This window comes from Rhinoderma darwinii, chromosome 1, assembly GCF_050947455.1.
Source record: "Rhinoderma darwinii isolate aRhiDar2 chromosome 1, aRhiDar2.hap1, whole genome shotgun sequence".
Lineage (NCBI taxonomy): Eukaryota > Metazoa > Chordata > Amphibia > Anura > Rhinodermatidae > Rhinoderma > Rhinoderma darwinii.
Genome location: NC_134687.1, coordinates 232,338,361 through 232,366,013, shown reverse-complemented (window position 1 = coordinate 232,366,013; position 27,653 = coordinate 232,338,361).

The window sequence follows — 27,653 nt, the reverse complement described above, 5'->3', positions numbered from 1 at the left end:
CACCCGCTGGCTCTCAGAACCTGAGGAGTGGGGCTTTAAGCGAAAATAGAGTCTACAACTCTCCCGAAAGGAGAAAAAAGTCTTCCGGTCCCCTGAGAACCGGTCAGGCAACTTGAGGTGGGGTTCAAGAGGTGAGGTGGGGGGCACTACCAGGGAAGCATCACGCAGATTGTTCCTCTGAGCCAGGGCCTGGACCTGTAGGGAGAGGCCCTGCATCTGCTGAGCCAGGGTCTCAAGGGGGTCCATAGATGTGTCAGGGACCAGGGTAGACTAGGTATATGGGCCTTTGATTAAGTAATGACAAGGGAGGGAGACAGACAGATGAGCCCTAATCTACCCTCCACTCAGTCCCTGCCTACTTTCAACGACCCGTCCTAAGCGACGGGGTACAACTGGGCGACGGTCCCTACGCTCAGTAAGTGCAAGACAGACAAAACATACAGGGGTACACAGAAGCTAGGGAAACGGGGCAGCTGCCCACGGAGACACCGTGAGCAACAAGAGTGGTGAACGAGCCGAGTCAAACCAGGAGTGAGCGAGGTACAGAACTCTGAGCAGGAGAGTGGTCAGAAAGCCAAGGTCAATAACAAGCAGAGGATCAGTAGTACAAGCAGAGGATCAGTAGTACAAGCAGCAGCAGCAAGCCAGGAAACAAGCATAGAAGAATCACAGGCAAAGGAGGAACAGGAAAGGCAGGTATAAATAGACAGTGGGCGGGAACTAGATCTGTCTGGCCAGGCTGTGATAGGCTCTCCCACACCTAAGCCTGCCATCCTGAGTGGTGGAAGATGGAGTCAGTCTCACAGACATAGGAGCAGGTGCAGACTGATTGCCCACGGGCGTCGACACAGAACTGTGTCTGGCAAATCCTTTACAGTTTCCACAGAAAAATAGGTGATTTTCATCTTTACAGACTAATTCCACTAAATTCTGCAAAAAAACTGTGGGGTCAAAATGCTAACTATACCCCTAGAAAAATGCCTTGAGGGGTGTAGTTTCCAAAACGGGGTCACTTTTGGGGGGTTTCGACTGTTTAGGTACAACAAGACCTCCTCAAACCTGACATGGTGCCTAAAATATATTCCTAAAAATAGGAGTCCCCAAAATCCACTGGGTGCTCCTTTGCTTCTGAGACCTGTGCTTCAGTCCATTAGGACACTAGGGCCACATGTTGGATATTTCTAAAATCTGCAGAATCTGGGCAATAAATATTGAGTTGCGTTTCTCTGGTAAAACTTTTTTTTTTTTAATTACAAATTAATTTCGACAAAAAAAATGAAATTTGTAAATTTCACCTCTACTTTGCCTTAATTCCTGTGAAACGCCTAAAGGGTTCAAATACTTTCTGAATGTGGTTTTGAATACCTTGAGGGGTGCAGTTTTCAAAATGGGGTGATTTATGGGGGCTTTCTAATATACAAGGCCCTCAAAATCACTTCAGAACTGAACTGGTCCCTGAAAAAATGGCCTATTGAAATTTTCTTGAAAATATGAGAAATTGCTGCTAAAGTTCTAAGCCTTGTAACGTCCTAGAAAAATAAAAGTACGTGAAAAAAAATGATGCAAACATAAAGTAGACATATGGGGGATGTTAACTAGTAACTATTTTATGTGGTATTACTATCTGTTTAACAAGAAAACACATGTAAATGTAGAAAAATTTTAATTTTTGCAAATTTTTGCTAAAATTTGAAGTTTTTCACAAATAAATATTGAATTTATCGACCAAATTTTTTCACTAACATAAAGTACAATATGTCACGAGAAAAAAAATCTCAGAATCGCTTGGATAGGTAAAAGCGTTCCGGAGTTATTACCATATAAAGTGACACATGTCAGATTTGAAAAAATCAGGTGTGTCCACAAGGCCAAAACAGACTGTGTCCTAAAGGGGTTAAAGGCCTGCGTGCGTGCACTAAAAATCCAGCACCTAGCCATGCATCTGTTCTAAAGAGCTCACTGAATTTGAGCATGGTACTGTAATAGGATGCCATTGTTGCAACAAATCAGTTCTATAAATTATTTCACTCCTAGATATTCCATGATCCACTGTGAGTGGTATTATTGCAAAGTGGAAGCGTTTAGCAACTCAGCCACAAAGTGGCAGATCACGTAAAGTTACAGAACGTGGTCGCCGACTTTTGAGACGTATAGGACATAAAAGTCGCCAACACCATGCTAACTCAATTGCACACACACACACACACACACACGCGTGCACGCGCGCGCACGCACGCACGCACGCACGCACGCACGCACGCACGCACGCACGCACACACACACACACACACACACACACACACACACACACACACACACACACACTTTGTAGAAAGTTTTCCCAGAAGAGTGGATGCTGTTTTTGGAAAGGGGGGACCAACTCCATATTATTGCCTATGAATTTAGACTGGGTTATTATAAAACTCCTGCAGTTGTCCCAATACTTTTGTCCATACAGTGTATATGTGTTTGTGTGTGTGTGTGTATTGCTCAATAATATAAGCAAGTATAAAAGCTGGTATTGCACCCATTGGCAAAATGACCTCCAGCAGGCATTTTTTATAACTGTCTATCAGTCTTTGACATAGAACTGACATTGTTTTTCCCTTCATCCATGGTGAATTTGCTCAGTTGTACGATGTTTCAGGGGGTTTCTTGCATGCACAGCCCATCCCAATTCTCCCACAGTTAGTGGGTGGGGTTTAGACCCAAACTTTTAATTAACCATACAAGGAACATTTATTTTTTTGTTTGCTTCAGCCATTACTGGGTGAATTTACTGGCGTGTTTTGGGTCATTGTCATGTTGCAAGAGCCACTATTGACTGAACTAGAATGTTAAGATGGTTTTACATTATCCTCCAGTGCTCTCTGGTACTCACACATTTTACATACTATAAGTCAAGTGTATTTGTAGTTTCCTTTGCCGTCGCATAAATACATATAAAGGTATAGCATAAGAAACATATTTACAAATTAAAATTCTTTCTTTTCACCAACCTGTCTTACTCTCATAATAATGTTTTTAGCTGTATTTATAGAGTAAACATATGGTTCCTACTCCCTTCTTACAAATGAAAGGCTTTTCTCTTTTAACCTATATTTTTCCGTTAGTAATCAGGGAAATCTATGGAGGATCGTTTCATTAGTGTGACAGGAAGCTAGCAGTTTATGCTTGTGTTAGTAAATTACTTCAACATGCTTTAACAAGACCCAAGGATATCTTGTAGCACTAATATACTGTATTTACGACTTATCATTGCACAGATCATGCAATTACAGTTGTATACAATTGACATACAACTACGGCGATTGGTGGTCTACAGCAGAAACTTTGTATTTTGTTTCTTTGCTTTTAATAGTTTTAAATGATTTATAAGTTAAGCTTGTACTATATTAACATACTAACATATGTTTTTTGTTAAAAATGCGACACATCCAAAGGTTTGGTGTTATTGTTCACTGTTTTTCTATTAGTGGACACATGAACAGAGGTTTTTGCAGTTTTTAGAGCCTTCAGTAAGTCTTTTGCTGTTATACTTGGGTCTTTCTCATTTCTTTCAGGATTGCCTGTTGTGCTTTTAGAGTGATCTTAAAAGGACGCCCAGTCCTAGGGATAATTGCAACAACCGATTTGTAGAAAATTTGTCTAACTGGGGATAAATCGACACCCAGGTCTTTAACAATGTTTTGTAGCATTTTCCAGGTTCATGCGGTTTTATAACACGTCTTCTGAGGTCTCCTGAAAATTGTTTGCCTTAAGGCATGGTTCACACTAACCAATCTTCTTTGAGAAAAATACATTTGTTAGTAACCAGGCTTTTTGCGCCTTTATTTAATGGGCAAAGCACTTGTGAAACCCAATACTTCCAACCTCATCTTTTTAGTTAAAACACCTTTTCAGCGACATCGCTAGGACCAGGCAGCCAAGGCATATGCCCCAGATTTTATGCCCACTGCCCCGAATCTCTACTATTTTTAATGGGGACATTTGGGGAGCTTTAATACTGATTGGGTACTTTATTACTAATGGGGGCACTCTGTGGAAACACTATTACTGATAGGGGTACTCTGGGGAAGCTTTATTACTAATGGGAGCACTGTGGGGTAAGCACTATAAATATGAGGGCACTCTGGGGAAGCACTAATACTATGTGTGCACTCAGTTATTTTTGGAGCACTCTAGGAGAGCACTATTACTGTTTGGAGTGATGCTTGGCACAATATTATATTGGCTTGGCAGAATATTATATTTTTCTGATCAATTAGTGGACATTATTACTGTCATGGGCACGATCACCTTGTCACAATGTTTTTTGGGAGCCACTATGTGGCCCTATGACTGTCAGGAGCACTATTTGGCAAAAATCTTTTTAGGGGAACTATCAGTATCAGGTAGTATATTTAGCGGGGACTATCTGTAGAGCACTAATATTTCTGCAATACAGTATTTGGGGGCACTTGGCTGCACAGTAGTGGGAGCAGCAGCAGGATGGCTCTATTGAAGGGGCAGCAGAATTGCGAGTTTGTATAGAGAAGGTAAGAATGTATTAGAAAAGCGATAAGCCGAAGATGTCTGGCTGCAAACTCTGCGGAGAAATCATCATGGTGGTCTGGGACACCTGTGAGTCACTGAATGTAAATGTTTATTCCTCCTCTGACAGTGTGTGATTAGTATAGTTTAATACATGTGATGGTCCATGTATAGTGCTAGGTATTATTTTGTAACTGTGTGACTGTATTATCATATATAGATTAGGGTTTATGATAGGGGCAAATTGTTAAGAGGCAGGGCTGATGTGGGACAAACATTTATGGATACAGGTTCCAGGTCTAACACCTCTAAATTTAATCAAAAAGTAATATGTAAATATGTAAATGTAAATGTAATGTAAATGTACTGCTGAGGTGGCGTATCTAAGGGGGAGTTCACACTGAGTTATTTACGCTGAAACCGCGCCGCAAAACGCGCCAAAAAATTGCCGAAAATGCCTCCCATTGATTTCAATGGGAGGCAGAGGCGTTTTTTTCCCGCGAGCGGAAAAACCGGCTCGTGGGAAAAAGAAGGGACATGCCCTATCTTCGGGCGTTTACACCTCTGAACTCCCATTGACATCAATGGGAGGCAGGGAAAGCGTATTTCGCTGCGTTTTATGCCCGCGGCGCTCAATGGCCGCGGGCAAAAAACGCAGCGAAAATCGGCGTGAAGGCAGAGGAAAATCTGCCTCTAAATTCCAAATGGAATTTTGAGGCAGATTTTCCTCCTGCAAAAAACTGTGTGAACTCACACTAAAAGTATCATGTGTTAAAGGATTTGTCTTATAGTTATGCTGCCATACTCCTTTGATATAAAAGGTATATTCACGCGCGTCAGATTTGTCAGAAATTTCTGCAACAGTTTCATTCATCTGAATAGGGCTTTCAGAAACCCATGCACATGCTGCAGAAACAACCCCATTCACATGTATATAACTAATTTTCAGTCGCAGAAATTTCTGCCACAAGTCTGCCACGTGTGAATATACCCTTAGGGTATGTTCACACGGCAATGCCAATTATGTCTGAAATTACGGAGCTGTTTTCAGGCGAAAACAGTTCCTGAATTTCAGACGTTTTGACAAGTGCACGCGTTTTTCGCGGCGTCTTTTACGGACGTAATTGGAGCTGGTTTTCATTGGAGTCAATGAAAAACTGCTCCAATTACGTCCCAAGAAGTGACATGCACTTCTTTGAGGCGGGCGTCTTTTTACGCCTGAATTACGTCCGTAAATAGGGCGCGTGAACATACCCTAATAAGGACAATGCCATACAGACAGGTCAGAACACGAGACCCCTATTGATCATTAGAACGGAGAGGCTGCTGCGGTCAACATAGATCCTTGCCAATTTGGATGTAGACCTCTCTTGGCTTCTCAGGAAGGAGAGATGCTGTCTGGTCATAGACTAGGCAATATGCCATAAAAAACTATGGTGGAAAAAAATACTTTAATCCCTTCGGGACTGAGCCATTTTTTTATTATTAATTTTTGTTTTTCACTCCCCGCATTCCAAGAGCGATAACTTTTTTATTTTACTGTCAATAGAGCGGTGTGAGGGCTTATTTTTTGCGGGAGGAGTTGTCGTTTCTATTGGTACCATTTATAGTTCCATATAATGTACTGGGAAATTGAAAAAAATTTCTTGCGGGCTGAAGTTGGAAAAAACTGTGATTCCTCAATTGTTTTTTGGGTTTCCTTTTTATGGCTTTTGCCGTGCGGTAAAAATGACAACTTATCTTTATTCTGTTGCTCAATATGGTTACGGTGATACCAAATTTATATAGGGTTTTTATATTTTTCTACTTTTATTGATAAAAAAACTTTTTTGTTAAAAAAAAAATGTTTTGTGTCGCCACATTCTGAGAGCTATAACTTTTTTTATGTTTTCACAGATTGAGCGGTGTGAGGGCTTATTTTTGCGGGATGAGCTGTAGGTTTTATCTGTACAATTTTGTGGTACGTAGAACTTTTTGATCGCTTTTTATTACATTTTTTTTAGAGCTAAGTTGACCAAAATACATCGATTTTGGCGTTTTAAATTTTTATTTTTTTACGGCGTTCACCGTGTGCATTAAATAATGCTATATTGTAATAGTTCAGACTTTTACCGATGCAGTGATACCAGTTTTGTTAACTTTTTTTATTTTTTACGTTACTTTAGGGGAAAAATGGGAAAAGGATTTTTTTTTAACCTTTAATTATAATTTTTTTCTTTACTACTAAAAACTTTTTTTCACTTTTTTTTTATTACACACTTTATTAGCCCCCCTAGAGGACTTGAACCAGCGATCATACTAACGTATGGCAGTATATTGTCATTTTTACAGGTTTCTGTTAACCCCTTGCGTACCTTCGACATAATAGTACGTCGCTGGCCGCTTATTCCAGCGTACCTTCGACGTACTATTACGGCGCAGGAATAAACTGTCACTATGTGAAATCACATAGTGACAGAACAGCGGCGGCAGCTGTCATTGACAGCTAACCGTCTCTGCTACCGGCCTGGGGACCAATTAGCAGTCCCCAATGCCGGCGATTGCTGTGATTGGTCAGTCTCTGAAGACTGACCAATCACAGCCGTCTGTGACGTCGTCTGCAGGAGAAAGCTCCTGTCACTTTCTCTGATCTCCTCACTTCTGTGAGATACGTGAGGAGATCAGAGAAAGCGGTGTAAAAAAAAACCCCACTATTTTTATTAACCCCTTCCCGAAAATGGGCGTATAGTAACGCCCTGAGGATGAAGCGGGCACAGGAGCTGTGCTCGCTCCATCTTCATCGGATGTCGGCTGTAATATACAGCCGACATCCCACTGCAACTACAGCGATCACTGTCCTCTCCGATCGCTGTAGTTTAACCCCTTAAATGCCGCTGTCAATAGCGACAGCGGCATTTAAGTGATTGATACAGAGGGAGGGGGCTCCCTCTGCACCCCATTGGCCCCCCCACGAAAAATCGCGGGGTTCTGATGGTTGCAATGGCAACCAGGAAGCCTAGCAATGGCTTCCTGGTTGCCAGGTACGGGAGCCTATTAGGTCCTGCCCAAGGCAGGACGTAATAGGCTCAACTGTCAGTTGTAAAGTGACAGTTACAATACACTGCACTACATCAGTACATACAGAAGTAGTGCAGTGTATTGTACAGGGGATCAGAAGATCAGATCTTCCAGTCCCCTAGTATGTGTAAAATAAAAAGTGAAAAAAAAGTTAAAAAAAAGTTTTAGATAAATAAATAAATCCAAGTTTTACGTAATAAAAACAATAATCGCCTTGTTTCCCTGATCAAGCCCTTTATAATTAGAAAAAAAATGAAAAAAAAACACAAAAACTAGACATAATAGGTATCGCCGCGTTCGTATCGGCCTGACCTAAAAAAATATCATATTATTTATCCCGCACGGTGAACACCGTAAAAAAAATACCATAAAAAACAATAGCAGAATTTCCTTTTTTGGTCACGTTGTTTCCAAAAAAATGGAATAAAAAGTGATCAAAAAGTCGCGTGTAGCCAAACATGGTACCAAAAAAACGACAGTGTGTCACGCAAAAAATGTATGTACTCCGCCCAGCTTACATATGCCCCCACATTATAAGCTGAAACACCAGTAAAACACTAAACAAAACTACTACCAAGCAAAATCTGCGCTCCAAAAGCCAAATGGCGCTCCTTCTGGGCCTGGCAGTGTGCCCAAGCAGCGGTTTATGACCACATATGGGGTATTACCGTACTCTGGAGAACCGCTTAACAATTTATGGGGCGTATGTCTCCAGTGGTACAAGCTGGGCCCAACGCATTGGGCACTGAAATAGCATATATGTGGAAAATGTCAATTTTCAATCTGCAACATCCACTGTGCACTAATTTCTGAAAAACCTTTGGGGGTCAAAATGCTCACTACACTTCTAGATGAATTCCTTGAGGGGTGTAGTTTCCTAAATGGGGTCACTTCTCGGGAGTTTTCACTGTACTCGTACCTCAGCGCAATGCAACATGGCGTCAAAAAAAATTTTGTAAAATCTCCACTCCAAAAACGAAATTGCACTTTTTCCGTTTAGACCCTTGCCGTATGTCCAAATAGCCGTTTACAACCACATATGGGGTATTTCCGTAATCAGGAGAAATTGTGTAACACATTTTGGGGTGTCTTTTATCCTGTATTCCTTGTGGAAATGAAAAAATCTGAGCTAAAGCTACAGGTTATTGGAAAAAAAAAATGTTTTCATTTTCACGGACCAATTCTAATAAAATCTATAAAACACCTGAGGGCTCAAAATGCTCACTACACCTCTAATTGAATTCTTTCAGGGGTATAGTCTCCAAATTGGGATCACATCTGGGGAATTTCTACTGTACTGGTACTTCAGGGACTCTGCAAATGCGACATGGCCCCCAGAAACCAATTCAGCAAAATCTGAGCTGCAAAATCCAAATGGTGCTCCGTCCCTTCTGAGCCCTGCCATGGGTCCAAACAGCAGTTTATTATCACATATGGGGTATTTCCGTAATCGCGAGAAATTGCTTTACAAATGTTGGGGTGCTTTCTCTCCTTTATTTCTTGCAAAAATTAGAAATTTTTACGTTTTTCCAGAAAAAAAGTAGATTTTCATTTTCACAGACTAACTCCAGAAAATATAGCAAAATACCTGTGGGGTCAAAATGCTAACTATACCCCTAGATAAATTCCCTGAGGGGTGTAGTTTCAAAAATGGGGGTCACTTTTGGGGGTTTCCACTGTTTTGGCACCACAAGACCTCTTCAAACCTGACATGGTGCCTAAAATATATTCTGAAAAAAGGAGGCCCCAAAATCCAAGAGGTGCTCTTTTGCTTCTGAGGCCTGTGTTTCAGTCCATTAGCGCACTAGGGCCACATGTGGGATATTTCTAAAAACTGCAGAATCTGGGCAATAAATATTGAGTTGCGTTTCTCAGGTAAAACCTTCTGTGGTACAGAAGAAAATGTATTACATATGAATTTTGTAAAAAAAAATGAAATTTGAAAATTTCAGCTCTACTTTCCTTCAATTCCTGTAAAACGCCTAAAGGGTTGAAACACTTTCTGAATGCTGTTTTGGATACTTTGAGGGGTGCAGTTTTTAAAATGGGGTGTTTTATGGGGGTTTCTAATATATAGGGCACTCAAAACCACTTCAGAACTGAACTCGTCCCTTGAAATTTTCTTAAAAATATGAGAAATTGCTGCTAAAGTTCTAAGCCTTGTAACGTCCTATAAAAATAAAAGGATGTTCAAAAAACGATGCAAACATAAAGTAGACATATGAGAGATGTTAATTGGTAACTATTTTGTGTGGTATTACCATCTGTTTTACAAGCAGATGCATTTAAAATTGGAAAAATCATAATTTCTTCATATTTTCGCTAAATGTTGGTGTTTTTCACAAATAAGCAATGAATTTATCGGCCAAATTTTTCCACTAAACTAAAGTACAATATGTCACGAGAAAACAATCTCAGAATCAATTGGATAGGTAAAAGCATTCCGGAGTTATTACCACATAAAGTGATACATGTCAGATTTGAAAAAATGGGTCTGGTCCTCAAGGCCAAAATGAGCTGGGTACTCAAGGGGTTAAAGGGGTTTTCCAGCTTCTGACAACTGATGACCTATATATAGGATAGGTCATCAGTACATGATCTGTGGGGGTCTGACCAGAGGTGTAGCTCGGTTCTCCAGCACCCGGGGCAAAGATTCAGATTGGCGCCCCCGACCCCCAACTTCTTTCCCAACATCTCCTTCGCCCTCGCCATGTTTGCTTTCTCTACCAATAAATGAGGTGTCATTTTTTTTAACTAATTTTTTTATGTAATTCGAGCATAAAACCATTTGTACATTTTACAAGCGATATAGTTCTATAAGAGAGCTACCATAACAATAAATTAAAAGAAAATAAATTAAAGAGGCCACACACAGCCCCCCTTGTAGATAGAGCCATACACAGCCCCCTGTAGATAGCGCAACACACAGCCCCCTTTTGTAGATAGCGCCACACACAGCCCCCCCTTGTACTTAGTGCCACACCCCCCTTATACTTAGTGCCACACTGCCCCCTTGTACTTAGTGCCACACAACCCCCCTCCCCAAGTACTTAGTGCCACACAAACCCCCCTTGTAGATAGTGCCACACACAGCCCCCTGTACAAAGCACCACACACAGCCCACCCTGTAGATAGCGCCACACACAGCCCCCCGTAGATAGCACCACACACAGCCCATCCTGTAGATAGCGCCACACACAGCCCCATTGAAGATAGCGCCACACACAACCCCCCCTGTAGATCGCTCCACACACAGCCTCCTGTAGATAATACCACACACAGCCCCCTGTAGAGAGTGCCACACACAGCCCCCTGTAGATAGTGCCACACACAGCCCCCCTGTAGATAGCGCCACACACAGCCCCCCTGCGGATAGTGCCACACACAGCCCCCTGTAGATAGCGCCACACACAGACCCTCTATAGATAGCGCCACACACAGCCCACTGTAGATAGCGCCACACACATCCCCTTTGTAGATAGTGCCACACACAGCCCCCTGCAGATAGTGCCACACACTGCCCCCTGTAGATAGCGCCACATGCAGCCCCTGTAGATAGCGCCACACACAGCCCCTGCAGATAATGCCACACAGCCCCCCTTGTAGATAGCGCCACACACAGCCCCCTGTAGATAGCCCAGACACAGCCCCTCTTTAGATAGCGCCACACAGCCCCCCTGTAGAGAGAGCCACACACAGCCCCCTGTAGATAGCGCCACATACCACCACCCTGTCGATAGCGCCACACACAGCCCTCTGTAGATAGCGCCACACACACACCCTGTAGATAGCGCCACACCCAGCCCCTGTAAATAGCGCCACACACAACCCCTGTAGATAGCGCCACAGACAGCCCCCCTGTAGATAGCGCCACACACAGCCGCCTCTTGTAGATATTGCGCACAGCCCTACCTTGTACTTAGTGACACACAACCCCTGCCCCCCCTTGTGCTTAGTGCCACTGAACTGCCCTCCCCCTTGTGCTTAGTGCCATACTGCCACCAGAGCAGAAAGCGGTAGCGTTAGCCTACCACTACCACTCTCCACTCAGCCTGACGTGACTCACCCTTAGGAGGAGGCAGGGGGTCTTGCAGCGACGTTCTGACTGGGCTCGGTGCCGGCCCGGGAGTGGACCAGTCCAGTTACCTGAACTGAGTCACCTGACCTCATGTCACTGACGTGAGCTCAGGTGACAGGTCAGGTGACTGGACTGGTCCACTCCTGGACCGGCGCCGACCCCAGTCACAACGCCGCCGCAAATCTCCTGCCTCCTCCTAACACTGATCTCTGCTGCAGCCGCCCGGCATATAGGGCGCCTGTCAGCAGCGATCAGCTGTTTGGTATGGCTGCTCAGCGGCGCCCCCCCTTCCCTACCTCAGAGTTGCGCCCGGGGCACATGCCCCGCCTGCCCCCCCTAGCTACGACCCTGGGTCTGATAGCCGGGACCCTCACAGATCAGCTGGTCCGGTGCCTCCGTGCATCGGACGTACATGCCGGAAGCACTTTGCTCCGGCCAAGGAATAGCGGCCGAGCTGCAGTACTGCAGCTCTGCTCCTAGTCAAGTGAAAAGGAGCAGACCTGCAGATCTGCAGCACGGTCGCTATGTTATGTACCGCGTTAAAAAGCATTTAATTTTATATGAAATCATGCTTAGGCCTCATTCATACAACCGTCTTCAAATATGGATAAAATATGGAGCTAAATACAGACACTATATATATGGATATATCTTTTTTAAAATTGCGTTAATACTAATATCCATATTCCGTCAGTATTGATTTTTTATTGCATGTCAGACAGCTCGTGGATTGATGCTCATTTACTCCTTTCACAAGGAGCAATGCATGGGTACAAGCGATCTTTACTTCAATTGCTCGTCCCCATACATTTCTCTGATGTTTATACAGGTAGATGTACTGCCGACAACGATAATATTTCATGCTGTATAAACGATACGATCAACCATCATTGACCCGAGTAACATGGCCTTTAGTCATGAACTGTCAGATTTTGGACACACAATGAATATAAAACATAGGAACCTACATAACCACACATTTTTTAGGATTTGCTTTTTCTTTTCATATGCTCAGTCCAGCCATAGTGTGAAAACTGTTTTGCACTTAAGTGATTTACTACTATTTGTCTTATTTCATTCAACTGGGAAATAAAATGAACTAGTATATACATTGCTTCATTATTTCACCAGAGGTTTTCTACTGGGATCAGTTATACATTAGTATTCAGAAAATTTATAGGACAAGTTATTTTCTAATGAGATCAGGAATCATCTCAAGTCAATATCACCTATGTCATTTAGTGGTGTCAAAATGAAAGCTGCATACTATGTGCTTTTTGGTGTCAATATACGGTATATGTTTATTGCTATAGGGCAGAAAAGCCTCTACTCATTAACTCCTTTTTTGTTTCCTTAGTGATGCAGATAAATTGCAGATAATAGGTTTGTCATGTTTGTCAACTGTGGTTAGGAACTCATTTCCTCTTCCAAATTCCTATTTTTAATATTCCCATCAGCATGTAAAAGGAAAACTAAACTCAAAACCAAAATAGCTAACTATTTATAGTTTTCTTATTTACATATTTTTATAGCTTTTTTAATGTAAAATTATATGCTCTGTCAATTTCAAAAATATATATTATTACTCTAATGCTGAGGTTTCGCTAGCAACGGGCCTTTGGGGCCCAAGCCCCGGATCCCCGGAGACTGCCACATTCAGGTCGCAGCGGTTGAAATTTTGACCAGGCCGCAGGGGTCGCAATTGCGACCAGGCCGCGTCCGCCCACACCGCATCTATAAAAGTTACTATAGTAACTGGGGCCTGTGAAATAAAATACATGGGCCCCTGTTACTATAGTAACGACACATACTTACCCATCTTCCTTCCCAAGCACAGCGGAAGTCCTGATGTCTTCTCGTGTCATGACGTCCCGACACTGTGCGCCGCGGATGACGTCCTGGTGCCTGATGGACATCCGCTGCACCCGGAGCCTAAGAGGAGGGTAAGGCCTGATTCACACGAGCGCTGCGCATCTCGGACATGAAAAACTGCATCCGTGCTCAGCGCTGCGGGACGCGATGTCACGCATCCCCCATAGTTGTTTCAACGGCCGTCTCACGGATGTGAAATACGCTCGTGTAAATAAGGCCTTAGTGTAACGTTACGGTCTGCTGGGGTCCTTAATCTTAGCCTACCGTGTGGTTTGTGATTTTTTTCAATGTATTTGATGCGTGAAACACGGACAGCACACGGATGTCGTCCAATGTTGGCTTCAATGAGTGACTGGGTACGTGAAAATGGACTATTATAGGACATGCAGTGAGTTTCACGCAACAGACACTCGCTGCGTGAAAACTCACGTATGTGTGAATAGCCCCATTGAAATCGATGGGTTTGTGTGCTGTGCGTTATTTCAACGCACAGCAAATGGCTGAGATTCACGCTCGTCCGAATGAGCCCTAAGTCTATTGTGTGATACTGTCTGCTGCCCCATGTATCTAAGTCTATTATGTGTGATACTGTCTGCTGGGGCGCTGTATCTAGGCCTATCATGTATGATACTATTTGCTGAGACAATGCATTAAATTCTATACAGCGGTGTACCTATAAGAGCAGTAGTCCTATAGATATGCTATCTCCAATATATATGTAAAAAAAATAAAACAATTTTGGGGTTAATATATGTCTCGGGCCCCTGATCTTTTAGGGCCCTAGCAACGCCCCTGCTCCAAAGCATCTAAATAAAAAAGTAAGCAGCTTTGCGAATAGTCTTGATTATAACCTATTTCGTGTCCATGTCTGTATGAAAGCACAGAGATGAGATGGAGAAGCAGTGATGTATCGCTATGGGAACTCAGGTAAGGTTAGTATGGTCTTTTTTTTTTTAAATTTAAACTGGAAATAGGTTTGTTTTTAATTTTTTACTTGAGATTTTTTTTCTGCAAATTCGCAGCTCTTCCACAGCAAATGCAACAGAAGGTATTTGTTGCAGATCTTTACTTCCCCATTGAACACAATAGGGGAAATTTTCAACAAATACGCAACCAGTTCGCAGCATGACATGCTGCGGAAATCAAAATCTGCACCGCAGGTCAATTTTTGAATAGAAATTATCTGCAGTATTTGGATGAGATTTTTCAACATCTCATTCACTTAGCTGCTACTGTTATATGCCACAGATTTTCTTGCTTGGAATTATACACATTTGTACATAGGTGTGCCTCATCTCTCTCTCCGGCTAGGTTCACACGACCTATTTTCAGACGTAAACGAGGCGTATTATGCCTCGTTTTACGTCTGAAAATAGGGCTACAATACATCGGCAAACATCTACCCATTCATTTGAATGGGTTTGCCGACGTACTGTGCAGACGACCTGTAATTTACGCGTCAAACGACGACGCGTAAATTGACTGCCTCAGCAAAGAAGTGCAGGGCACTTTGCAACGTAATTTGAGCCGTTCTTCAATGAACTCAATGAAGAGCAGCTCAAGATATACGAGCGTCACAGACGCCTCGTATATTACGAGGAGGAGCATTTACGGCTGAAACGACGCAGCTGTTTTCTTCTGAAAACAGGCTGTCATTTCAGCCGTAAAAGCCAGCTAGCGTGTGAACATACCCTCACTGTCACAGATCACTTCTGCAGGAAGTTAACTTTGTGCTGCCAGAAAGAAGAAAGTTCAATGACCTGTATAAAAGCACTTGCTGTATTTTCCATTTGGCACAAGAGGCCCTTGCCTACGGTGGCTCTGCTCTGGCTGAGCATTCTAGCTCATGTAGTTTCAGTTTGCAATTACATGTAGTTCTATGCTGTAAGCACTTATAGAAGAATACTTTATTGTACTTCCTTTGACCATGTGCTGTCCTGCAAGAAAAGAGCCTGGGTGCTACCATGACATACAGTAGATGTGTCTGATCCACCATGGAATACCACTTTTCTCACTGGAACATAGAACTTAGTTGGCAAGCACTACCGACTACATGGAAATTGGCATGTTGTTAGTATATGATTTTAGGTATATGATTTTAGGCTACAAGCCAAATATTCTGGTATGGGACTTTAGTGTAACAATAGTATTAGTACTAGTAACACCAACACCTATGGAACACCTCAGTGCAGCTCCTATTTACAACACAAGGTCATGATTTTTGGTTTTGCAGAAAAAAATGTATATAGCTTGCTTGATGCTCTCATGCATAAATTTAGAACTACAGTTAAAAAATTCCTAAACACTAGAAAAAAAAGGTAGAGAAAGAATAAAATGTTTTAAAGAAGCAATACAGCACATATTTCACAATGTTAACAAATAATTTAATGTTAAACAAGCACATGGATGTGATGTTCAGGTGCATAGACACTTTTGGTCATGTAGTATATATCAGAAAGATGACAGATTGAGATCTATTGACCTTATATAGCAATAGTAAATTAAATATGGGTTAGTTGTGGGTACTTAACGTTGTTATTGTTTTCCATTATTTTTCTTAGGCTACATCCACACAAGCGTGACAGATTTACGTGCGTAAAAAACGCATGTTAAATCTGTCCGTGTGCGTTGCGTTATGCATCAGTGTGCTTTGCGAGTGGCATGTGTTTTTCACGCACTGGCAAGCACTTTTTTTTTTTCAATGTAATTAATGCGTAAAACACGGACAGCACACGAATGTACATCTGTGTACTGTGCTTGCTTTTCACGCACCCATTGACTTCAATGGGCGGCTAGGTGCGTGAAAACGCACCAATATAGGACATGCCGTGAGTTTCACGCAACGGACACCTGCTACGTGAAAACACACGCATGTGTGAATAGCCTTGAAATCAATGGGGCTGTGCGTTGTTTTTAACGCACAGCACTCGGACGAGAATCAAGCTCGCGTGAATGAGCTCTTACTGTTAGGCCTCATTTACACGAGCGTGTGCGTTTTGCGCGCGCATAAAACGCAGCGTATTGCGCGCGTTGGCATTGCGTTTTGACTGCGTATACGCAGCGTTGTTGCGTTTTAAACGCGCGCACGACTAGCGTTTGCAACGCGCGTCAAAAACGCAGAGGGGATTAATGGCAAGCCAGCCTACAAATAGGCTAGCTGGCCCAACCCCTGTTTGCTGGGAGAAGCAGGTTTAGCACCTTAATCTCCGCCTCTGCCGAGCTCGTCGAAGTGTGGAATGTGCCTTTGGCATTATGTCGAACAGGTGGCGTGTATTTCTGACGACAATGCAATTGTCCATGCAGAATGTGACACGTGTTATAGAAGCGTGTGTCGGGCTGCATAACTTCTGCCGCATTAATGATGCTACCTTTGATGCTGAATATATCATAACACATGCAGGCAGCAGCCACACTGTCCCGGTTATTCCTCTCGGCCGATCTCTCTCATCCGGCCTTCGCGTGAGGGATACTTTGCCGGCATATTTTGAGTGTCGATCAGGAGCCGCCCCATGGGTGCGTGATGACCTTTGAAGGGTTCTCTGTTGTTTGGCGGCTTCACTACACACGTCACATGTGGCCAGGGTTTTTTGTTTTTTTTGGGGTTTGTGTTGGGTTAGGGACTTGCAAAACAAGAGGACCCTTGACGCGGGTTGCGAGCTTACATCTGTCGGGGTTTGAGCAGGACTTTTGAAAGTTGGCAACCTTCTTTCTGGAGATAGAATGATGTGGGGCCTAAAGTTAGGAAAGTCCAATTGCAAGTGTACTTAGTTTGCTTCCATGACAGCACCTAAACGTTCGCACCTCTTGGAAACCATGTCAAACCCCGAGAGATGAACTAAAACCTCATATCACGTGTGTATGCATTGGGCCCAAAAGCCAGAAGTGTGAGAGGGTATAGCCAAAGTAAATGTGGCTCAAACATTGTGTTGAGGGGTATCAATGAAAAACAACACGAAATCTAACCAATCAACATCCATTTTTTTAATAATGTGTTTGGAAAACACACAAACATATGGCATAACCAACAAAAACACCAACATGGTGTATAATATACATCAAAAAATACATAAGACGGCGAGTTGCCATCCCTGCATCAAAATCAACTATAGCGTCAAAATCTCAGTCCTCCAACACACTCAAAGGTGTTGGTACTGGTGGCCCGGGGACGAATACGCCGGCATTTCAGCACCACTATGCTGGACCTGGAGCTGTGGAGGTTGTTCCTCGCCAGCATAGTGGTGCTGATGTTGCCCGTGGTATGTTGGGGCAGGGAAGTGGGGAGCCATAGGGCGCATATAGGGATGCGGACGTGGCATCTGGGGGCCTGGATGGAATGGGCCCGGCATCTGGGGCGTGGTGGCTGGCATGGCTAAACTGCGCCACTGCTCAATGGCCGTGAAGCACTGGTTGGGATTGTGGGGCGGTCTGGAGGCGTCGATCAACGTTACGATCGACGCTTGCAGACGGCCCATACGGTCCATGGGGACCAGCTGGAGTAGGGGAACGATGCTGCGCCCAAAGGCGTCGTTCCCGTCCTCATCTGCGGCTCGCCTCAGATATTCCAGGACCCGCGTATCGACTTGCCCAGCTGTGGAGGCCTGTTGAGCACGGCGCCGGCGAGTGCGGGCACGCACGGGGAGATCCTCAGCCGGAGAGGCGACGGCCCGTGCAGACTGGCCAGGGGCAGGGTCCAGGGGTTAGGGGGCAGGACATGGGCAGCAGGAGGTTCCGGCAGAGACTCTCCAATGTCCGTCTCCTCTGTCGTATCCTCCAAATTGTCGGTGGTTCTATAATGAGAAAATTACGTTAGAACAGAATATAGAACAATGCCCACAACAACACGATGGCAAACAGGACATGGGCGAACACACATTAGACACATGCAAAAGCAGAATCTCTTACGTGCGCATCTCCATTATGTCCTTCAGGAACATCAGCTGTTTCATGTACATATAAGGGCGCTTACGCGATCCGCCATCTCCGCTGCATCCCTTTTCCCCCATTTCACGGCGGAATTGGTCACGGCAGCTCTGCCACCGTGTTTTGATGTCTTTGACTGTTGGAGTAAAAACAAATATCACGCCATAAGAACTATGCCCTCTCACTTAAATGAGGGGCCCTGCACTGCCAATTACGTGGTACACGGTGATGCGCCTGCCCCACAAAAGGTCATCGGGCAAATGCGCGGAAGACACATACAGGGCCCCAGTTCTTCAATAGGGATGACATTGCATTGACAGAAAAAGCCTGGTACTCACCCAACCGACTGCGGTCCCGGGTTCGGCCACTCTCCCACTCCTGGCCAAAAAGCTCCCTCGCGACCTCCTCTCAGGCGTCCTCCTTGACCGTGCGGTCGTGGTACGCCTCCGCGCGAGTGTCCCAAATTGCATGATGGCCCTGGACCAGGGCGATGAGGCGCTCCACGTCCATCCCACGCGGCATGGCAGCAGATGTCAGCGGAAGCTAACTTCTGTCTCCAGTCAATAGCCTTGCCCACTCGCAGTCAAAACGCAAGCACTTCCTGGTTTTTGTTTGCTTTGTCCAGCTTTATAGACTCTTTTTCATGGACATAACAAGTGATGCGTGATTTTCGCGCATGCAACGCAGGAGCGTCCGTGTGTCATGCGTGTTTTTCACGCACCCATTGACTTCAATGGGTGCGTAATGCGCGAAAAACGCACGATTATAGAACATTTCGTGAGTTTTACGCAACGCACTCGCGCAGCGCAAAATTCACGCATCGTCTGCACTGCCCCATAGACTAATATAGGTGCGTACGACACGCGTGAAATGCACGCGCGTATATTACGCTCGTGTAAATGAGGCCTTAGAGATTTAAATTTAAAGAAAAGATATCTAAATTAAAGAATATGTGGTGCCTCACTTAGAGTTTTGCATGACATAGACTTATTTTACTTATAACTTATTTTGTCTATACTACACAGGCAGCATGTATTATGTCCTGTACATACACATTTTGTGAATCACATCAAATAATACAAAGTGACAAGTAGTCCTTTTGGCAAGGACATAAATGTATATTCCGCCAGTCAATTTTCTAGATCCTTGAGTGGGATCGGAGTAGCTTAAAGATATCTGTTTCAGCCTAGTAGGGCAGATAGTGACATTTCACATATCTTCCTGCAGCCAAACGGGAGGAACTGCAGGGATGGCATTTGTATATGATTGTCCTTACAAGACCTGTTTTTATATGAGGAAATATATAGCAATCATATAGTGCTACTCTTTTTCTTTCCAGTATGGGTGTATTTATGTATTCTGTGTGTATAAGGGTATGTTCACACGGCCAAATTTCAGACGTATACGAGGCGTATTATGCCTCGTTTTACGTCTGAAAATACGGCTCCAATACGTCGGCAAACATCTGCCCATTCATTTGAATGGGTTTGCCGACGTACTGTGCAGACGACCTGTTATTTACGCATCGTCGTTTGACAGCTGTCAAACGACGACGCGTAAAAATACAGCCTCGTCAAAAGAAGTGCAGGACACTTCTTTGGACGTTTTTGGAGCTGTTTTCTCATAGACTCCAATGAAAACAGCTCCAAAAACGGACGTAAAAAACGCCGCGAAAACGGCGTGAAAACGCAGCGAAAAATGCGAGTTGGTAAAAAAAACGTCTGAAAAGCAGGGTCTGTTTTCCCTTGAAAACAGCTCTGGATTTTCAGACGTTTTGGTTGACTACGTGTGAACATACCCTAACTGTTTCAGTGGACAATTCTAAGTGTCTTGTAAATTAATGTTTAGTTATATGTTTTAAAGTATTTTAACAAGGTATTCCTTATCTCATAACCTAATGACAGATTAATTCCCTTTTTATAAGAATCTTTTTTTTTTTTTTTATCCTATTCTGCATTTAGATGTGTGCTTTTTAGGCAAATCATGGCATCTAAGGTGATTGATAAATAAGACTGACAAGATCCAATTGCAGGTTTGTGGATCTCAGATACTTTTTATTAGTATGAGTCAAATTAATTTATTGCTCAAGTTGTTTTTATTTAACCCTTTCCCGACCTATGACAAAAATGAACGTCATTGTCGGGTGCTAGTTCCCGCACCAGGACGTTCATTTTCGTCAGTATTTCAAACTGTCACTCTGTGTAAACACAGAGTGACAAGCCCGCGCTGACAGCTGTCCCAGACAGCTGATCAGTTTTGTCAGGCGTCGAGAGACCAATCGCGACGTCCCGGCCCCACGATCGCTATGATTGGTCAGTTACTGACCAATCATATTACTAGACGTAGTGGGGTAGGAGGAAAAGCCGGTGTTCGGCTCTGATCTCCTCAGTCCTGTCAGTGGTGTTGAGGAGATCAGAGCTGTGCTTCTTGATCCTCCTGTCATCGTCTAAAAGTTAAAAAGCAGAGAAATTTAACCCTTACATTGCCTCCCCAATGTCCCTGTGACTCCACCATTCCCCTTATCCACCCCTGTTACATTTTTTTTATTTTTGTTTTATAAAAAAAAATAGTAAAAAAAAATATATATATATAGAATTTATCGTTAAGGTAGCGTTATGTAGTGCCAGGTGTAGGACGTTAGTTAGCGTACTTTTATTTTATTTTTGTTATAAAAAAAAACTAAAAAAATCTAACAATTTTTTTAAAATAATTGTTTCGTGTTATAGGTAGCGTTAGGGATTTGGCGTTAATTTGCGTTAGGTGTAGGGCTAATTAGGTGCGTTTTAAGGTCTTGTATAAAGAAAAAATAATTGTTTAGCGTTTAGTGTTAGGGATTGGGCGTTAATTTGTGTTAGATAGGTGTAGCGTTGGTGAGGTACATAGTTTATACTTTGTCATTACACATTACGTAGTGTGTGATAAAATTATATATAAATATATATATAGAAAAAAGCAGAGGATTGGAGCAGCACTGTGAACAAATGCCTGACTAGGCTGGTGCAAAGCTTCAAAAATAAAGGAGTGACCTCTCCTTATGTGTTAGATATCCAAAAAAGAGAACGTGAAGTAGCATTCAAATAAAGTGAATTTATTCATCCAACATGGAACCATGCCTTCATAGTGGAGGTGAAACGTTGTGGTTCCATGTTGGATGAATAAATTCACTTTATTTGAGTGCTGCTTCACGTTCTCTTTTTTGGATAAATATATAGACTTTGATATAAAATAATGGCTCGCCGGATGTTTACAGCAGAGGAGGCGTATGCGATGATGTGCCCTGATACAGACACTGCAAGCGAAAGTGAGGAGCAGTTTTTACTGTCATCATCCTCATCATCTAGTAGCGACAGTGATGAGCCCCAAGCACAGCGGAGCAGGCCTAGTGAAAGTCAGCCGAGTGTTAGTGACCCTGATTGGCAGTCCGCCGCCACATTTGTTCCCCAAATTCCTGATTTGATACCTGCCACAGGAGTTAACATCAACACCACAGGATATAGCGAGGGAGATTTTGTTTAAATCTTCTTTTCAGAAGATTTAATTAATCTAATACTAATTCAAACAAATTTATATGCCAACAATTTTATTTTAACTCACCCCGATTCATTTCATGGCAGGGAAAACAACTGGAAGCCAGTTGACAAAGCAGAAATGCTTAAATATTGGGGACTACTATTGAACATGGGCCTTGTAAAAAAAGCCGACTATAAGATCGTACTGGTCGAAGGATGTTCTGTACGATACGTCCCTGTATCGTGCAGTGATGACGCGCAAGCGTTTCGAGTCCATAATGAGATTTATCCATTACAATGATAATGCACAATGCCCCCCAGCAAGTGACCCCAGCCATGATCGGCTATTTAAAATTAGGCCTTTTATTGAGCATTTCAATTTTAAATTTGCAGAGGCATATACCCCTGATAATAATGTTGCTGTGGATGAATCCCTGGTTTTATTTAAAGGGAGGTCAAAATTTCGGCAGTATATACCCACCAAGAGGGCCAAATATGGCATGAAGGTATAAAAAATTTGTGAGAGCAGCACTGGTTTTACCCATTGTTTTAGGATATACGAGGGAAAGTACAGTCTAATCCACCCCCCATAATGCCCACCCATGCTTAATGTAAGTGGCAGAATTGTTTGGGACTTAATTCACCCGCTGTTGGATAAGGGTCATCACTTGTATATAGATAATTTTTATACAAGTGTGCCCTTGTGTTCCAATGTCTATTGGCCAGAAAAACTGTAGCCTGTGGCAGAATTAGACAGACACAAAAAGGGCTTCCAAAAACCCTGGTAAATTTTAAATTAAAACGTGGTGAAAAGAAAACCCTTTGTAAGGAAAACTTAATGGTTGTTAAATACCGGGACAAAAAAGATGTCTTTATCTTAACATCAATTCATGCAGATGAAAGCAGCCCTGTTCCTGTGCGTGGGAGGAATACCACCATTTCTAAACCCCTCTGCATACAGCAATATAATAAGCACATGGGAGGGGTGGACATTGCCGACCAAATGCTGCAGCCCTATAGCGCAGTAAGGAAGTCAAGGGTCTGGTACAAGAAATTGGCAATACATCTGGTGCAAATGGCACTTTCTAATTCTTTTATTATTTTTCGGAAGGCAGACAACAACGGACCTTACCTGAACTACCAGGAAAAAGTCATAAAAAAACTAATTTTCGGAAACCAGGGTGGGGATGGCAGGGATACAACTTCAAGTGAGGCCAGCAGGGTGATTCCGGGACAGCATTTCCTTTCCCAAGTGCCCCCAACCGCTAAAAAAACACGTCCCCAAAAGAGGTGCCGTGTGTGTTTTAAAAATGGTATTAGGAAAGACACGGGCTACCAATGTGAGTCCTGCCCAGACAATCCAGGGCTGTGCATACACGAGTGTTTCCGAATATATCATTCCTCACTAGATTACAAATTTTTTTTTCAGATTTTATTTGCACTCCTGTTTTATCCCTTCAGACATTTCCATTATTTGATTTTCTGATCCTTTTCACCCCATTTCCATTATCATATTGGCCACGCTAAAATTAAAATATTCATTATACCCCTAGATGAATATCTTGAGTTTTTTTTAATTCAATAAAATTATTTTTCTTAGGTATAACACCTCAAAGCGTCTGCAAAATAAAGTGGCGCCTGGAACAAGCTAGAATTGTGGCATGATGTTTTTCTTTTATTTCGTGAATTTCTAATAAGCAATCTGTTACTTATCAATATATTATGGGCTTTATTTTTCTGGTGATTGGTTGTTTTGAGCACATTTTGGTTCCTACCTTGCCAGGCAGAAATCTGTTATGTTGCGCCACGTCACTTGGCAACATTTATCTCTCATATAGGGATTGATGGGGCTAAAGAGATGTTGTGCGACCAATTCCTTTTGAAAAAAAATAAAATGATATAGCTCTGTAAGTCTTATTGTATCCTGTGAACATGCTCAATCTGTCCAAACTCAGACTGTTAATAATTGCTGCGGACTAATACAATAGCGGGACAAGCTTTGTTAGTAGGACATAGCCACAAGCACAATAATTTCCATTACTTCTTGCCAAAGAAACTTTGCCATCACGATGTGCATTACACAGAGGCGTAGCTAGGTTCTCCAGCACTCGGGGCAAAGATTCAGTTTGGCGCCCCCCACCTCTTTCCCGACATCTCCTTCCCCCTCGCCGCGTTTGTTTTCTCTACCAATCGACTTGTCATTTCTTTTCCACATTTCTTTTTATATAACGCGAGCATAAAAACATTTGTACATTTTACAAGCAATATAGTTCTCTACACAACACCAGAATAGTGCTCAGTACATAAATACAGCCCCAGAACCAAGCTCATTACATATATACAGCACCAGCACAAATACAGCTCAATTTAGTGCAACCCCTGCTGTATAGGTATGTACGGCGTAAAACCTACAGCTCCCAGCATGGCCCGAACAATGGTAAGGATATGCTGGGAGTTGCTGTTTCACAAAAAATAAATCCTAGCATAATCATACCACCCATCATCTCGCTGCAGATCATACTGTGACTACATTACTGATTAGAGGCAGAATAAACATTTACATTAAGTGACTCACCGGTGACGTCTCAGATTCTAGTTCTTTTTCTCCATTTGGTCCAGACCTCTATGATGACTTCTCTCGGTCACAGCCCATTTCTGCAGTTTGCCGCTCAGATGTCTTCAGCTTCTCACTTTTCCAACATTTCTACACCTATAAATAAGGATAAAGTTCTCATTATACCACACACTACGCCCCTAAATATAATAGCGCCATACACTGCACCTCTAATTATAATAGCACCATACACCGTGTCCCACACACACACTGTGCCCCCTGTAGATAGTGTCTGCCATAGAGCCCCCTGTAGATAGTGCCCCCATAGAGCCCCGTGTAGACAGTGCCCCCATATAGCCCACCCCTGTATATAGTGTTCCACAAATAACTCCCCCTATAGTGCTCTACAGATAGCCCCCTGTAGATATAGCCCATCCCTGTATATAGTGCTCCACAGATAGCCCACCCCTGTATATAGCCCCCCTGTAGATATAGCCCACCCCCGTATATAGTGCTCCACAGATAGCCCACCCCTGTATATAGCCCCCTGTAGATATAGCCCACCCCTGTATATAGTGCTCCACAGATAGCCCACCCCTGCATATAGCCCCCTGTAGATATAGCCCACCCCTGTATATAGTGCTCCACAGATAGTCCACCCCTGTATATAGCCCCCTGTAGATGTAGCCCACCCCTGTATATAGTGCTCCACATATAGTCCACCCCTGTATTTAGTGCTCCACAGATAGCCCACCCCTGTATATAGCCCCCTGTAGATATAGCCCACCCCTGTATATAGTGCTCCACATATAGTCCACCCCTGTATATAGTGTTTCACAGATAGCCCACCCCTGTATATAGCCCCCCTGTACATATAGTCCACCCCTGTATATAGTGCTCCACTAGATAGTCCACCCCTGTATATAGTGCTCTACAGATAGCCCACCCCTGTATATACTATATATAGGGGTGAGCTATCTGTGGAGCACTATATACAGGGGTGGACTATATGTACAGGGGGCTATATACAGCGGTGGGGTTTCTGTGGAGCACTGTCGGTGGAGCTATTTGTGGGATACTATATACAGGGGTGGGCTATATCTACAGGGGGACTATATACAGGGGTGGGCTATATCTACAGGGGGGCTATATACAGGCGTGGGCGATCTATGGAGCACTATATACAGGGGTGGGCTATATCTACAGGGGGGCTATATACTATATAGCCCCCCTGTAGATATAGCCCACCCCTGTATATAGTGCACCATAGATCGCCGACCCCTGTATATAGCCCCCCTGTAGCTATAGCCCACCCCTGTATATGGTGCTCCATAGATAGCCCACCCCAGTATATAGCCCCCCCTGTAGAGACACCCCCCCGTAGATAAAGCCCCCCGCGTGTAGATAAATCCCCCCCATAGATAAAGTCCCCCCCATAGATAAAATCCCCCCCGTAGACAAAGTCCCCCCGTAGATAAAGTCCCCCCTGTAGATAAAGCCCCCCTTGTAGATAAAGTCCCCCCTGTAGATACAGCCACACACTTTTTTGTTACAATTAAAAAAAAATCAAACTCACCTTAATCCCGTTCCCACGCCGGCCGGCAGCAATGGAGACCTGCTCTCTTCTGTGCAGGTCTCCTGGGGTTTGAACGAAGCGTCTATGAAAGGCGCTGATTGGCTGGGTAGGATGGCTTTCCCTGTCAATCAGCGCCTTTCATCGACGGAAGCTTCACTAGTACAAAAGGTACCAGTAGCTTCACTGGTGCAAAAGCGCTGAATAGCCGGGCACGGAACGTGCCCGGTCATTCATTGCTTCTAATTGTACCTGTGTCCTATAGACACAGGTACAATTATAGTGCAGGAGGAGGTGGCCATGGCGCCCCCCTCTAAGTTGCACCCGGGGCACATGCCCCGCCTGCCCCCAACCCCTAGCTACGCCCCTGCGTTACAACCCAAGATAAATATCAAGGGGTATAATTTTCAAAGTGGGGTCACTTCTTGGAGCTTTCTGTCATTCTTACATCTCAATGCCTTTGCATGCATGAAATGGGGCCCTGGCAATTATTAATTTGCGCCCTCAAAGCCAAAGGGTGCTTCCTGCATTCTAGGCTCAGCCATATTTCCAGTGTGCAGATTAGGGCCACAATGGAGAAATTTCTGAACATAGAAGAAATAGCAAAATAAAATGCGGAGTCAATTTCCTTAGTCTCCATTGCAAAAAAATGTACATTTTCATTTTTCCCACTTGTTTTGCATTAAATCTGTATAAAAATGATGGGGTCTAAATACTTACTACACCTTTAGAAAAATTTGTGTCCTGAAAGCCTCCAGGTGCTCCCTTCCTTTTGGGGCCTGCTGTGTGTCCATGCAGCGTATTAGGGCCACAGTGGGGGTATTTTTGAAAACAAGAAACGGGGAGATAGATTTTGGGGTATGTTTCTTCATTCTCATGTTCGCTTTACAAAGAAATCTGTCTTTACAATGACACATTTATGGAAAAAGTGGAATTTAATTTTTTTCATCTGCTTTGCATTAAATTGAGCAAAAAACTGCTCCCTTCCTTTCGGGCCCTGCCGTGTGTCCAGGCAGCGTATTAGGGCCACAGTGGGGGTATTTTTGAAAACAGGGTGATAGATTTTGGGGTGTGTTTCTTAATTCTCATGTTTGTTTTACAAAGAAATCAGTCTTCAAAGTGATAGGCCTCATTCACACGGCAGGGTTTCCCGTCCGGGTGCCGGCCGTTCATAAATCGGCCGGCACCCGGCTGCATTAGGAATGATAGACCCCTAATGGGGCTATTCACACGACCGATTTTTTGACGGCCGGGAAATCCGGCCGTCAAAAAATAGGACATGCTCTATCTTTGCCCGGGCACCCGGCCGCCCGGCTCCCATAGAAGTCTATGGGGCCGGGTATTACACGGCCATCACCGGAATGTGTTCCGAGTGATGGCCGGGTTTCCCGGCGCTTGCGCTCTATCTCCTCCTCCTCACAGCGCAGAGTGCATGTGAGGAGGAGGAGTTGATGCCATTCTGACGAATGGCATCGCTGTACACTGTGTTGCAGGGCCGGGGTGTACAGCAGGTGGAGGGAGCGCTGCGCTGGCTCCCTTCCCCTGCTTGTTAAAAGC